Source organism: Bos indicus x Bos taurus, chromosome 14, assembly GCF_003369695.1.
Source record: "Bos indicus x Bos taurus breed Angus x Brahman F1 hybrid chromosome 14, Bos_hybrid_MaternalHap_v2.0, whole genome shotgun sequence".
NCBI classification, from domain to species: Eukaryota; Metazoa; Chordata; class Mammalia; order Artiodactyla; family Bovidae; genus Bos; species Bos indicus x Bos taurus.
In genome coordinates this window covers 64,332,591-64,346,242 of record NC_040089.1, presented here as the reverse complement: position 1 = coordinate 64,346,242, position 13,652 = coordinate 64,332,591, and the positions used below count along the sequence as shown (strand labels likewise).

The window sequence follows — 13,652 nt, the reverse complement described above, 5'->3', positions numbered from 1 at the left end:
TTTATCCCTAGCTTACTTTCTGCCTAGCACCTGACTAAGGATTTTTACATGTTATCACAATATTTGTTCCTTCTTCTCCTTGGAAAATTCAGGAAACTACATTTTCAATCCTCAGTGCCCTCCAAACTGAGGAGGGGTGGGGGAGGGGTGGGCAGGGATGATGAGAAACCAAAGAATTTCTGTGATAAGTGTTAAGTGCTTTAAAATCAGAACCTGCCATAATATACAAGAGATTCTTTCAAATGTTAAGTTTGTCTCAAATTACCTATATTTAATTCCATCTAACAACGCCATGCAAATATCTTTCAATCTGATCCCACTAAAGAGAGGCGACCCCACGTGTCTTAATCAACAACTACAAAAATATTACCTTACAACTTCCTCTATTTCAAATTTGTGATGTGCATTTATTTTCCACTAAAATGCTGAAGTAGCTTTATAAATAGACACTTAGCATCTTCACATATTAAGTAGGAGAAAAACATTGTTTCATTTAATCTAGTAAAAAGGCACCCAAAATTCTATAAATACCATTAAAATTGTAAAAATTCCAATACTGGTCTAAAGACAGTAAAATTGGGCTGTTCTTTATATAAACTCTAATGATCAGGTGAAGCACCATCCAAAAGAAACACCAATATTTCAAATAGCTACTATCTGAAGACTAAAAATTGAGTTGTGTTTCAACTCCTAAGATAATCTTACAGTTTTAAAATATAACCTTACTGGAATCCTCCTGGAAGTCACAGATACTGAAAAACTACTAACCCACTCCCGTATTCTTGCCTGGAGAATCCCCATGGACAGAGGTGCCTGGTGGGCTACAGTCCCTGGGGTCACAAAGAGTCCAACAGGACTGAGCGACTAAGCACACACACTAACATTAGCTGGCCAAATGTAATTTTTCCTCAGAAAGACCCTTTGTTAAGATATTAAAACAGTTCCTGAGGATATATGAAATATAAATTTGTTACATTGTATACAATAATAAAAAGAGAAATAAAGCTAACAAAAAGGGGTTTTGTTGTTGTTGTTATTGCTGTTGCATAATTTGGTTTATTTATTAAGTCCCAAGACTCTAAATCTTTACTATGGAATTGTAAGTAGCAGGCAACGAACGTCTGAAAAGAAATGTTAACAATAGATCATCGCCATTTTCTAAATAGAAATATTTACATTTTGATTCAGTTCTGACAGCTGGGTGTTAAGGAAGCATAAACTGGCAAATACGGTAAAAATGGCTTGACTTATAAACCGAAGTGGAAAGATGCTTATTAAGATGGTCAATGGCAAAACTGAAAATGAAACTTGGGCATACCATCAGACTTCACATAACAAAATGGGTCAAGGAATTCAGTTAAAATAAAAAATACATATGTATAAATAAAAACACAGTCATGTTCTTACCCCACCCCACCCCCCCAAAAAAGGAATGGAAAGGGAAAAATCAGGAACATTTTAAGGCAACCGATCAGAGGAAAGAACTGCTTTATTCCTCCACTGTTTACTAACATTTAACACGAGCATTTGCAGCCAACACCTGGGTTTGAAAACTGCAGCAGCATTTAAACGCTGTCCTTTCTAACGTCCACCCAACAGGACTTTCAGCAACGTTTTGAATAGTAAATATTAACCAGAATAAAGCATCGTTCGTGTATTTCTATCTTCAAGAGCTAATGGGGAAAAAAAATAAGATCTTTTTTTCTCCCATATATAGCCATTCTTTTCACTCTTTTATTTACTGCCCTTGTCGCGAGGTTAATGAACCCTAAACTTATTTTCCTCCCTATTAATGAAAGGGGGTGGGGAACGACAGAGGGGAATTCAAATGATAGGAAAAACTGGAAATTAAAAACAGTGGCATTACTTGCTGGATGAAGACGGAGAAGTCTCTCAAGGTTTAGCATGAAGGAGACAATCCTGGAAGACCCCCTCGTAAGACATACTTTACCCCAAGGCCACACCAGTTTTCGTCGGTTTAATTTCTGCTTTTGCAGGGGGTGGCCGTCCCCCGGATGAACGTTCCCCTGGGCATGCCTCTCTCTTTTCCCCGGGGGGGCCTCCAGCTGCACCGGCTGTGGGGGGTGGGGTGGGGGGCGTTGGCCCCGGCTCCGAATTTTGCAGCGAGGCCCGGAAATCGGTCCCGTTAAGAGCCGATTTCACCCATCAGGAATGCGCTCCGCCCCCGCCACCGCCTCCCCGCCGCTGCCGCCCTCCGCGTCGCCTGCTCCGGGGGGCCGGGGAAGTGCCTGAGGGGAGCGCCGCCTCCGCCCCCGTCACAACACCGCCGGGTCGGCCGCCGTCGCCCCAGACTGCCCGGGCCAGGAGGACAGGGCTCGCGGGGCGGATCCCAAGCCTCGCCTCCCGCCCGCGCGGCCGCCAGCGCCGGGGCCGAGCCAGGGGGACGCGCGGATCCAACGCGAGGCCTGAGCCCCTACTAGCCCGTCACCCTCCCCCGGCGCCGCCTGGGCTCCGCCGCGCAGAGTGCGAGAAGGGGCGCCTCTCCCGTGGGATTTCCGAGTCCATTTCCGTCCCGGGGAGCTGCCGGAGAGCCCCGCGTCGGAAACGGGAACCGCGCCCCTGCCCTCCGGCTCCCCGGTGCAGCCTTCCCCCATTCACCCCACCCCAGACCCGCCCGTACCTTCAACTCCTCGATAGGGCGCAGGGCTGCGGGCGAGCAGGCCCATCTCCCGGCGGCGGCGGCGGCCAGAGGAAACACGGAGGAGGGTTCCTCAGAGCCGCCCAGGCGCCTCTCAGCTGGGGCGGGGGGAACGCAGAGGAGGGGTCCCGACTGCCGCTTTCCCGAACTCCTCCTCCGCAGTTCTGTCTTGACGGCGGTTCCCGGGAATCAGCGCCGCAACTGCCATTCTCTCCCCCGGGCCCCGCTTCCCTCAGCCCCCGCTGTCTCCGCCCCCTCCTCCCACTCCTTCCTCCCGCCCCCTCCCCGCCCAGCCGCGCCTCGCCCCTCCCCGGAGCGCCGCCCGCGTGCCTTGCGTCATGGCGTCACGCCCACCCCGGCCCGTCGCTGGACGCGCGGGGACGCGGGCGTTCGCTGTCCCACGTTCGCCCGGTTAATCTCACGGGAGTGTCCCGCCTGCGGCTCGGGTGGCCGGGAGTGTGGCGCCCCCGCCACCTCCTGCTTGACCTCCGCCCGAGAGCGTCAGCGGCCCTTCCTGCCCCTCAGCCTGTAGGACTTCTCCCGGGCTGTGGGGCAGGTGTCTCAGGACGGGGGGGGTGGGAGGTGCCTAGAAGCCGCTCTCGAGGTGTAGGGAGGTGATGGGCTTGGAGACCTCCCGGTTTTCGGGGTTCCGCACGCCGTTATTCAGTCCTTCTGTTTTCTCGCGGTTCACCTGCTAGAGTGGCAAATCCTAGGGAGAGCAGGGAGGGGGTGCTGCAGCGAGCTGCTTCGCTCTGCTGGAGGAAACGTCCTCTCAGAGTTCCCCCACCTCACCTTCTTTTAATAGAGCGCAGGCACTGCTAAAAGCAGCGCTTTTTAGCCACAATTTAACACCCTGTGTGAGTTCGGAGAATATATACCACTTGCCTCTTTTTTTTTTTTTTCCCCCCACCTCTTTGTAATCACGAAGTAGCTTAAGTATTCAGAATCCATATTTCAGTCCTGTTTGATACCTTCTAAGTGACTTTAATCCACTTTTTCTATCCATCCCGTCCTAAGAGCCAGTCATACCCTCTTTGAATTTTTTAACCTCCACATGACTGGTTATCAGTTCTTCTTAGTTGAATAAACATTCAGGCCTTTCCTTCCTAGCTGATTTCAAGATTCAGTCACTCTTTGGAATACTGAGAAATAGGGATGTGGTTCATGCTGGACAGTGTGTCTTTTTGCCATCTGTTACTTAACTAAATATATCACCCTATCAATCTTTGTTTCAGTGTGCCTAATTAGACACAAAGGAGCAGTCGTCTTTCAGAGCGTACTTGGTATCTTTGGTAACCCAGTAAATGTTTACCAATTACAAAACTAAGCAATCTAAGCAGTTTAGGTCTAAGTATCTTTGACCACAGATCTTGAAGTAATCATGGGTATGTTCGTTTTCATTTATCCGATGTTTTAAAGCTGTTATATATTCCTTTCAGTGCTATTTGAAGGCTGCCAGCAATTTATTAAGTGGAATACTTTAAGCCTATAGGTAGTACAAGAAAAGTAAGTTAAATGGATTTATAGGATTGAAACCGCGGTATCTCAGGGTCTCCGAAGGGCTCTGGTGCTATATAGTTCTTTATGTCTCAGCGCAGAAAAGAGTTGAGAGGCAAAGTGATAGACAAGTGATTTATTAGAATAGAAAACCAATGAGGTTTAGAAGTGGCAGATGAGAAATGCTGTGCCCTGAGAACTTACTGGGCTACTTTTCATAATCAAAGGAAAACTGGGGAGGAGGAGAAGAGCTTCTTTGTCTTTCTTGAGTAGATGCTGTGCTTCCATCATCATCAACTCCTTGTTATTCAGGAGAGTTTTCTTATCCCTACATGATCAAGCTAGGTCCACAATTACTGTTTTTGTGTGTATAGAGAACATGTCCTGGGAATCATTAACTTACTGTGCTCACTGGGCAGTATGTGGGTCTCATGCCACCGTTGTTTGGTTGTTTGGACGCCTGTCTAGTGTTTCTGCTGCATGGTTTTGTTGCTAAGCAAGCCTGCTTGGTTTTGTGGTTCAGCAAACCTGCTTTCTTGAGTAATCATTAACTTACAAGGGTTTCCCATATTTTTTCTACTTACAGTCCCCTAAGTGGGATTAACCATTTAATCACCTACTTTGTCCTTTTACTCTATCCCTGTCAGAATGGTACCCACACATTATATAATTCTTCTTGTAATCATGTCAACATATTGAACAACATTTCAGAACAGATGGGGCATTGGCTTGGAAGGGAGTTTTGAGTATAGAGGCTCTGCAGAGTGGAAATGGTCTTGTGTTCTAATTGTCATAGTTTCCGGAGATGCCTTTTCCTACGTTTCTTGTTGTTTAGTTGCTCAGTCTCCAACTTTTACGATCTCATGGACTGTAGCATGCCAGGCTCCTCTGTCCATGGGATTTGCTGGGCAAGATTATTAGAGTGGGTTGCCATTTCTTCCTCTAGGGGATCTTCCCAACCCAGGGAGCAAACCCATGTCTCCTGCATCTTCTGCATTGCAGGTGGATTCTTTATTGCTGAGCCACCAGGGAAGCCCTGTTCTTCACTAGGAAAGTGTAAATCTATTAAACAATCTATTGAAAAGCTCCACTCAAATCCCCCAAAGCAGTTCAAATTTAGCCTGTCCAAGACATAATTTGTTATCTTTTTCTCAAAACTTGCCTCTATCTTTTACCCAGGACCATGCCAGAAATCTAGGATTCTTCGAGGCACCCTCTTTTTGATCAGTTGCAATTCATAATTAACCACCAAGTCCTGCTTATTGTGTGTTCTAAACAGCCCTGCACTCACACTCTCTTCTATATCCCCTTTCTGCATTTGGAGCAGTGGTTTCAACTTTGGCTGCATGTTAGAATCTCCTGCAGACTTTTTAAAAATCCTGATGTCCAGGATGCATCTACCAATTAAATCAGGAGTACTGAGGATGTCAGTAGTTTTTAAAACTCTCCAGGTGATTCCAATGCAGAACCAAGACTGAAATCCAGTGCTAGGGCTTCATAATTTCTCACTGGATTACTAAAGAAGTGTAATAATTAATTTTTGGCACTCTCCCTTCTTTACCTACTCTCTTCCAATTCATTCAGTATTAATTCAGTAAATACTTTCTGGGTGCCTAGTATATCATGCAGAGGGTTTTGCTATTATAGAAAGTAGGACTATAGCAATGAAAAAGGTCTTGTATCTGTTCTCATGGAACACATATTCTGGGGGCAGATTTGGGGAAGGTAGAATAAATAACAAAAAAGACATAAAAGGAAATAAATTTACCAGCATAATGTAGAAACCAGGGAGCTTGTTACTTCAGTTTGGGATATCAAACTCAAGTCCACTCCTCCGACATTTGAGCTGGTTTCTACAAGATAAGGAGGAAAACAAGGGGTGGGGAAGGCAGAACAGCAGATGCAAAGCTTCTAGCAAGACAAACTTGCCAAGTTCAAGGCAACTAGAGGCTTAAGCAGGCTTCCCTGGTGTCTCAGACAATATAGAATCCTCCCGCAATGCAGGAGATGTGGGTTTGATCCCTGGGTCAGGAAGATACCCTACAGAAGGGAATGACTGGCTACCAACTCCAGTATTCTTACCTGGAGAATCCCATGGGCAGAGGAGCCTGGCGGGCTATGGACCATGGCGTCGCAAAGAGTCGGACACAACTAAGAGACTAACACACCCACACACAGAGGCTAAAGTATAGTGAGAGGGAATAGGATGTAGGTTTAGAGAAGCAAGAACGAGTCAGATTATTAAGACCTTTTAAGGTCATGATAAGAATTCTAAATAGTTGGGGCAGTGTATGATGAAAAACAATAGATTAAGTGGAGTGACCCCCAATTTACCTTTGGAAAAGATCACTGTCCTTGTTTTTGTGGATTAGATTATAACAGAGCTAGAGTGGAAACAGGGAGAGCTCTTAGGAAGCTACTACTAGAATTCAGGAAAGAAGTCATAGTTCTTTGGACCAAGGTGGAGACAAAAAAGGATGGTTTTGGTATTTGTTTTAGAGGAAGAATTGGTAAGACTTGCTTGGAATGGAGTAAAAGTAGGGAATGAGAGAGAGCAGTGAGATAACAATAATAACTACTCTATATTGAATACATATTACATGACAGGCACTGTTTTAAGTGTTTTATAAGTATTAGGCCATTTAATTACAAGAGTCCCAAAAGGTAGGTGCTATTAATATACCATTAACAAATGAGGATTTAAGTCATTAGCCCAAAGTTACATAGCTGATAAATGGCAGAGCTGAAATTTGGACCATGCAGGCTGTCCAGCTCCAGAGCTCCTAACCTTCCCCCACCTCTACGCCAGCCCCCTCCATTGGTGACACAAAGTGAAAATTTCTTTAGCCACACAAAGCTGCTCGCACAAAACCTTTTTCCTTTCTCCCTCGGCTCCTTCTCTGTCTCTCTGACACTTGAGCGTCTACTTTTCTCTGCACTTGCTATCTATTCTGCCTAGAACACCCCCTCCCTTCTCTCCATCTGGCACAATATATCAACCATCACTGGTCCTTACAGGCTAAGCTGAGCACATCTTCTCTGGCTCCACAGCAACCCTTACATCTATAACTTTCTGTGTAAAGCACTCATTATTATTTGTAGGTCTTTTCCACTAAACTCTGAAGTCAGGTCTTTTCCACTGAACTCTGAAGTCAGAAAGTAGCTTATTTCCTGACACATAAGGAAGAGAGGAAGGAAGCAATCAAGGATGCCTAGCCATGCACACATGGCATGCCTTCCCTGGGCAGTGGGAGATACAAACACGGTTAAAGCATTGTCCCTGCTTTCGGGAAGCTTGTAAACTTGGCAAGGAAACAGACACATAGAAAATCGCTCTTAATACAAGGACCCAAAGAGTGATAAAAGCATGTAGGAGCACTGGACAGGACATTGGAGGGAAGAAGCTCAGCTTTAGCATCGTTTTACTGGGAAAAAAATGCAACCAGGAAGGGGATCCTGGGCGCTTTGTTCTCCATCATCATTTAATATGGCTTGGGGAGGCAGTCTTGGGACCTCACCCAGGAAGACTTGGAGATTCTTAGTTGACACAGTTGATTCACTGGAATATGCCACTTCCTGCCTCCTCACTCTCACCTGTCCTTTTGTGAATACATATATTGATTCCCAAATTGGTTCAGTTTCTTCCTGGTAGGGTCACAGAAATGTCTTCTTAGACAGTTCCCTTCTTTTATTCATCAATGAGGTTTTAGAGCCTTGGTTCTAGCTGCTTACCGAACGTCTATGACCCACCATGTGGGGCCCAGTGTGTAAGGCTGTGAAGAGAGTGCCAGGAACATAGACCACACTGTGCACACTGCCCTGTAGATGTGCTTCACAGTAGCCCTGCTAACGTACCCACCATCAAACGGTGAAAATAGTACCTACTCCACTGTGTTGTTCTCTAAGAGTCCCTTGGACTGCAAGGAGATCCAGCCAGTCCATCCTAAAGGAAATCAGTCCTGAATATTCATTGGAAGGACTCATGCTGAAGCTGAAAGTCCAATACCTTGGCCACCTGATGTGAAGAACTGACTCCTTGGAAAGCACCCTGATGCTGGGAAAGATTGAAGGCGGGAGGAGAAGGGGACAACAGAGGATGAGATGGTTGGATGGCGTCACCAACTTGATGGACATGAGTTTGAGAAAACTCCGGGAGTTGGTGATGGACAGGGAGGCCTGGCATGCTGCAGTCCATGGGATCACAAAGAGTCAGACATGACTGAGTGACTGAACCGAACTAAAATGAACTGAACCCCACTGTGTTGTTCTCAGGATTAAATGAGTAAATGCAGATACAGTACTTGGGCTTGGCACACAGTAAATCATCAGTAAGTGTTAGCTACTATTACTAGGTAAGGGGAAACTCACTAGAGTGGGAGATATTCCAGTTACGATTTTAAAACTGAGGTCATCTGTGTCCCAGGTTGGGTGGTTCTCTTAATTGTTAGGACCATATAGAGAATCCAGAAAGAGAGGGCCTTTTCTCTTCCAAGCTGAGAACCTAGGCCTCTCACTGGGAAAGTCCTTCAGGTGGCTGAAGGCTGAGTGGTTGTGATCCACCTGTCCCACTGCTCTGCCTCTTACGCCTGACCTTGCACAGGGGAACTGGCACTGTATTGTCCCCAGATCCCACCCAAGATACCCTTCCTTGTGGGAAGGCTAGACTCCCCAAAGGACTGTTCAATGTTTTTGTGGTGGTATTTCTCAAAGTCTCTGATGGTCAGAACCATCATTGCTAGAATCATCTGGGATGCTTACTAAGCTAGATTCCTGGGGGATCCTGGAATCTACTTCTTAACAAGCTCCCCAGATAATTCATATCACATGTTTGAGAACTATAGCTTACATGCTTCAGCCATCATGACAACATTCCAACTTCAAGCAGTTTTCTTCTGGTAGATCTCTTGTTGGGCCCTTCAGAAAGGACTGTATCTCTTTCCTTTTCGTGGTATCTCTTCAGTTACCTGAAACCTGATTCATTCTCCCTCCTACGCATTATCCAAATATGCCATTTCCTTTAACCTTTACTTGTTGGAGACTGAATTCTCAGGTCACCATCATCCATTGCTTACTTCAGTCTTTCTTGATTATCTTCCCCATTTGGCTGACTCTTAAGCAAGCTGACTGCGTGCTGGTGACCTGGACCATAATCCCTGAGTCCTCTATGACTCAAGCTGGTTAGACTCCATGTTGGACAGAATTAGTTTGGCTGACTAGGTCCATAGTGGTGGGCTGCAATGGGAGCAGGATGTCAGTGGATGATAGACGAGGACTTAGTGTAACTGTATATCCCAGTTGGCTCAGGACACTCCTGGCTGCTACCTGTGTGTGAGCTTCATTAATAGTACCACCTTTCACTCTTGAAGGGTTCTGGGTTAGGCAATGAATTATACGATCATCTTGGTGATAAGCCTCATGTCAAGACCATCGCTTGCATTGCTCTAGCCCCTGAATTGTGCCTAGACTACCAGCTTCCTACCTTCCCATCCTCCAGTCCCATGCCATAGTTCCTTTTCTTCCCTCCAATTACTTAATGAACTTACTTTGGTATCATGCTTTGGGCCTATATTAAGGGATTTATAAGAAAGCACCATGAAATTTGTTGCTATATTTACACTTACTGACAATCTCTGGAAAATGTTTTTCTTCAGTTTTAGCACCTGGAATAGTCATGTTTCCCTTGTTTATTATACCCATTTGTTATGTCTTCTGGATATCCAGTTGTGGGAACTGAAAGTATTTTGCTTGGCTGTGAGGAAGCTTGGAGCCATGTATGTGGCATCCTTCCAGTCTGTGTTTGAACAGGATACACTTTACATACTTAACTCACTTCTGATTTAAATCCTCTGTTTCCACTTCTTCACTGAATTTGGATCTAATTTTTCTGGTGTTATGTGTACCTGTAACCCAGCTTTTATCCTTTTTGAAACAAGGCAGGTATAAAAAGAAAAAATGTGTATGAACATATGCCCACAAACTGGTACTGATTGCTAGTTATATAACTGGAAGGAATTATTTGCAAATGTACACAAAGAATGTTTTTCTCACTTACAAAATATAATGTTAACAAGTGAATGGCACTTTAAGTAATGTTGAGTATAGCATTCTTCAACTACATTATTATCTAGAAAGTGAAAAGATACCAAACAAAAGCAAACAAGAGACTAGATTAGTTTTCAAGCTGAAATATTTTTAGCTATGACCCAGAACCTTATACCAAATAATGTAATGAAGAACGCTCACTGAGGAAACCATGTGGCCTAATTAGACAGCGATCAGGAGTGTTTTCCTTCACAGTGAAACCCTGCGCTCTGAGAGATGAAGAAAGGGAGAGGAGGAGGGGAGCTCAGGAAATCAGATTTGGGGATGTACAGTCCAGGTAATAATGATGACCGTAAGGAGGAGTCTGTGATCAGAAGCATGTAGCTTGTAACAGTCCCCAGACAACTGTTCTTTTTATTGGCCTTGATAATATTGCAGGGGTCTTGGGGGCTGGATCTTTGTGGTTTGCAGCTAATATAAAACCACATAAAGAAATTCACCTTAATGAAATGACTGAAGAATATGTTTTATAACTAGTTTAGTTTAGAGGTTGCGCTGAATTGATATGACTCAAAGCTAGCTGTTCTATGGATGGTATACTGAGTCACTTTTGAATTAACTGGGCATCTAATTAAATCTGCTTCTGAAAAATGTGTTATAGAGGTAATGTTCTATATGGTGATCCCTGCCTTTTTCCAGCATGAATATACCTATTTATGTTTTTTAAGATGAAATTTTTGAATGTTTAAAAATTGGAGTATAATTGCTTTACAGGGTTGTGTTAGTTTCTGCTGTACAACAACAGCTATATGTATACATATATCCCCTCCGTCTTGAGTGTTCCTCCTGCCCCTAACCTACCCATCTAGGTAATGACAGAGCACTGAGCTGAGCTCCCTGTGTCATACAGCAGCATCACACTAGCTATCTATCTGCTGGAATTATTTTTAAAATACAAAGAATTTTCAGAAAATAAGGTAACAAACTCATGTAGCTCCTGATAGAACAAATGTTACCATTTCCTCACATTTGTATCATTTTCTAAAGCAAAAGGAATGAGACACTATAGAGTTGAACTCTACTTTGTACCAACCCCTCACCCAAGGTAACTGTTATCCTGAAAGTTCTACTTTTCTGGTTCACATTCTTTATCCTTTTACTACAAAAATGCTTACTTCCAAATAACATATTTTGTTTTTTTCTTCCAAATGTAAGTTTTACTAAACAGATTTTTAACATAAATGGTATGTAAATTCATATCATTCTATAGCCTTTCTTTTCCTAAACAACATTGTTTTTAAGATCTATCCATGTTAATACATGAAAATCTGGTTTATTCATTTTAACTGCTATATAAATGAGCATTCTCTTACATATCTCTTTTTGCATGTGTGCAAGAGTTTCTCTGGGGTATATTAAGTATAAGCAGAATTACTGAAGATGCTTTTTTAAAAGTTTGAAAGTACTGTAACTCATCTTGTGGCCCCCGCCTCCATTTTGATTATATTTGTAGGTATTAATGGGTGAAAAAATACACATGTGCACTTGGATTCTCAGAGTCCTTCCAGCAAAAGGTCTAAAATTACTAGTACAGGCAGATAAATGCTCATGATCAAGGTTCCATTATATCTGTTTCCTCATTTCATAAACAGGGCAATGAATATCTCCTTAGAGTTTCTGGGAGCATTAAATGAAATAAAGCACTGTGCCTGGCACTTACTAATAGCTCAGTAAATATTCAGTTCAGTTCAGTCACTCAGTCATGTCCGACTCCTTGCTATCCCATGGACTGCAGCACACCAGGCCTCCCTGTCCATCACCAACTCCCAGAGCTTACTCAAACTCATGTCCATAGAGTCGGTGATGCCATCCAACCATCCCATTGTCTGTCGTCCCCTTCTCCTCCCACCTTCAATCTTTCCCAGCATCAGGGTTTTTTCCAGTGAGTCAGTTCTTCGCATCAGGTGGCCAAAGTATTGGAGTTTCAGCTTCAGCATGAGTCCTTCCAATGAATATTCAGGACTGATTTCCTTAAGGATGGACTGGTTAGATTTCCTTGTAGTCCAAGGGTCTTCTTCAACACTACAGTTCAAAAGCATCAATTCTTTGGCGCTCAGCTTTCTTTATAGTCTTATTTATAGTCTTTATAGTATTATTAATTATTTTAAGATGAGTGGATATTGGATTCAGTGGCTTTTATTTGAAGATAGTCTTTGTCACAGTCAAGTAGATTTGTAAGGAAGAAAGAAAATTTTATTACTCCCTGTAACACCATTTGGGGAAGTTTTAAGTTTTTCTTTTCCTTTCAAATTGGGCTTAGTATTTTTGGCAGAAAGTAAGAAGATACCAAACATTTACGCAGGGAGAAAGCACTGGGGAGAGGGAACCAAGGCTGAACTCAGCCTTGCTGGGAATAGACAGCTGTTTTGCAGGTGCCGTCTCTCACCCTTTTCTGCCATCCATGCTGCTCAATGGAATTGTCACCGCAGCTCCACGTATGCTCGCCAGGAAACTCGTCAGCAATTACCAAAAACAATTCTGTTTCTGGTATGGTCCAATTTTAAAAATCCCATCCACCTTTGCCAGGGGAATCCCATCAGAAATATGTTAGCAGAGGACATATTTAAACAGTTATTTCCTAGCAAATGTGGCTAGACTCCAAAATGGCTAATTGAAAATCTATGGGATGTAAAAAGATGGAAAAGAGATGACATGTCATACCTTGAATGCATCAGCTGATATTTAGGGCTAAAGGGGAGAATTAAACTTTGTTAACTTGCTGAAATTCATACTTGGGAGTTTGCAAAAAAATAAAATAATAATGGCAAGTTTGGAGCTAAAGAGACTGTGCCAGGCCGGCATTCCTGTCAATGATCAAAGAGAATAAGATTTTAAACTAGTTGGATAACTAAGCAAGGGAGAAAAATATCTGTAGTCTCAGGGCCAGAGATCTGTATTCAATTTCAAACTGTTTCTAAGGGGTTTTATATCCTGTGATAAAAGCAAAAATTTTAAACAATATATCTCAAGGACGTGAAGGGAAAACAATTGCTACAGTGCTGTGATTTTGAGATGGCTTTGTTCAAATAAAAATTGACACACACTTAAGTTGTATTATAATTTGCTTTTTACCAAGAACATGAGGGAGCCCAATACAGATTTTGTACAATGTTGGTTCCACACTTCACACAAGCTCTTTTAAATGATCTTCTCTGTGATTCAGCGTTGACTAGAAGAGAAATAATTTCATAGCAAGCACTTTGGAATTTAGAAAGAATACTTGAGACATACTATTTTTGGAAGTATAAATTTGCAGTACCATCAAATTTAAAGACTTGTATGACTAAAGTAGATGATCAATTGCAAAGAGGTATTTATTTTGTCTCCATCTTAATATTTACTGATTTATAGACCCAACAGAAAAACAAGTGTAGAGTTTTTGTTTTCCTTTTAA

At 43.3% G+C, this 13,652-nt stretch overlaps 1 protein-coding gene across 2 annotated transcripts in view; it reads right to left on the bottom strand.

Moving 5' to 3' along the window:
- The window catches only part of RNF19A (ring finger protein 19A, RBR E3 ubiquitin protein ligase), a 55,495-nt gene extending 52,591 nt beyond the window's left edge, over nt 1-2,904 (bottom strand). The window contains exon 1 of one of the 2 annotated variants that reach the window (XM_027561433.1): nt 2,642-2,904. The gene's annotated coding sequence lies outside the window, so the exon portion shown is untranslated. Of the gene's footprint in view, nt 1-1,867; nt 2,175-2,641 lie in introns of those variants that run through there. The other variant, XM_027561434.1, reaches the window with a different exon arrangement.
- Nucleotides 2,905-13,652: the final 10,748 nt, after the last annotated feature.